This window comes from Chanos chanos, chromosome 11 (genome assembly GCF_902362185.1).
Source record: "Chanos chanos chromosome 11, fChaCha1.1, whole genome shotgun sequence".
In the NCBI taxonomy this organism is placed as follows: Eukaryota; Metazoa; Chordata; class Actinopteri; order Gonorynchiformes; family Chanidae; genus Chanos; species Chanos chanos.
The window spans coordinates 14,007,616-14,010,115 of record NC_044505.1 but is presented as its reverse complement, the minus strand read 5'-3'; positions in this window follow the sequence as shown (position 1 = coordinate 14,010,115).

The following is a 2,500-nucleotide window of genomic DNA, read 5'->3' as shown; positions in this document are numbered from 1 at the left end:
GTGTGTGTGTGTGTGTGTGTGTGTGTTAAGACTCATGGTAAATCCATGTCAGTTAAAATGAGTTGTTTCTTCTTCTTCTTCTTGGCGCTGCTTTTACGTTGAGTACTCTTCCTTTCTGTGGGTATTTCGTGTTCTGCGATAAACATTTAATTTACACACACACACACACACACACACACACACATACACACACACACACAATATATATATAAAGGTAAGTCTTTTATAATTAACTATGATTTATCTCTGTTGTAGAAAGTCAGCCATAAAAAATTAAAGAAACCCAGTACACTTTAATATATAGATATATGTACATATACATGAGGCTAGAAAACTGAAAACAGAGTGTGTATTACAGTGGTGTTGATGTTGATGAGTGTGTGTGTGTGTGTGTGTGAGTGTGAGTGTGTGTGTGATGAGTGTGTGTGTGTGTGTATGTGCGTGGTGATGCACAAACCTTCATTATCTGCTGTTGTTTGTGAGTATATGGAGGCCACACTGAACAGGCAGAAAACTGTGAAAGCTATCATGATGAAGACCATCTCAAACGCTGAGAATGGTAACTCCATTAGACTAGCAGAACACACACACACACACACACACGCACACACACACACACACAGACACACACATAAATTGAACAGGAGAGTCAGTCAGACAGTAATGTGGGGACACGTAGCACTGTTTACTGTAATTCTTTCAAGCTGAGATAAATTTCACCATTTTTTTGGATAGAAAATGAGAGAACAAGCAAGCAAGCAAACAAATGAGTGAAAGAGAGAGAGAGAGAAAGAAAGAGAGAGCAAGAGAGAGAGCGAGAGAGAGAGAGAGAGAGAGAGAGAGAGAGAGAGAGAGAGAGCACAAAACAGCATGAAGGAGTGGGGGAGGCAGGAAGAAAATCTCAAATGTGAGCATATGTGGATGACAGCCATGTACAGGAAAAATCCATTAGCAAGCTTCAGTCAATCAATAACCTGTTTTCAGCACCAGCTGTGTTTGTGTGTGTGTGTGTGTGTGTGTGTGCGCGCACGTGTGTGTGTGAGCGCGTGTGTGTGCGTGTATAAAACTGGTTAATCTGAGGGGCATACACATACCTTGCGAGCAGTTTATGCTTGTTCCATTCCTCAAACTTATCCACAGTGGCGTTGATCAACAGCACACACTCTCACACACATACACACTCCAGACACACTCCTCAGAATATAATCAGACCACAGACGGGAGTTACCGAGGCAAAGTACACGTTTGTTCACTCCCATACAGCGGTCAATAAACCACGTCAACATTACACACACACACACACACGCACGCACGCACGCACGCGCGCACGCACACACACACACACACACCACTACGTCAAACGCTCACAAAACGCATGCAGCACTTTCTGAACTTTAACATGCATCTGCACACACACACACACACACACACACACACTCTCTCTCTCTGGGTTTGCCTCTCCACACATACACACTCTCCGTGTCTGCCTCTTCACACACACACACACACACACACACACAGCTGGAGCTGAAGGGAGGTTATTGATTTGTATTTGTTCTCAGTGTGTGTATTTAGGGAGGTTGCTCAGTGGCATCAGAGCAGTCTTACTGTAAAGGTATAACTGCACGATCCACCTCTGTCCATTTCAGAGTTCAATTCATTCTTCTGATCCCAGATCAGGTTCTAAAGGCTCCAACAAGTCCAATGAGTTCTCCCATACACTGAACCCAGATCAGTGTCCAACGGATCTCACACACGGCATCGTCTGGCTTACTACTGAATCCCGTTTTGTGTTTAACATCATACAGTCCTCACAGAGAAATGACATCAACATCCAAGTCAAACCATAGCCGGCTCCTGTAACAAACACACATTACTGTCTCCTTCTTCTTCTATAACAAAAGAGAAAGCGAGAGAGAGAGAGAGAGAGAGAGAGAGAGAGAGAGAGAGAGAGAGAGGGAGAGAGAGAGCGATTGTTATACCACGTCACCAAATATTACAGTGCACTGACTTTCTGGTCAAACTTGTTTGTTGAAATACCAGGTGTGGCTCTTATCAGCGTTTCTAAAAGCTTTTAGAAAGTGGAAACCGCTTGCTTTGTAGATTTCTCGAAGATATCAGCGGAAATCCCGTCCTGGGAAACACTGGACCACAAAAGCTCTCTTTGTACAGTCACATTCATGAGCTATTCCTAAACATTACACAATGCATTTTTTTTTTATGTTTTATGACATAACTATGAAGCTATTGTTTTCTGCACTTAGTATTTGGCCAAAATACAAATTAGAAAGCATGTAGTATATAACAAGTGGCTTATAAATTCATTTCACTTCTCCAAAACAAGCATCGCGTCACACTAAAACAATGAAATTGCGAGTCTTGAAATCCAGACAGGTCACTCGCGCGAACGCAATGTCATCTGCAAGTCACACGACTGGTTTAATCACATATATTTCCTTAGGGTTTCGCATTCCACAACTGTGACCGTTTTTTGTGAAAT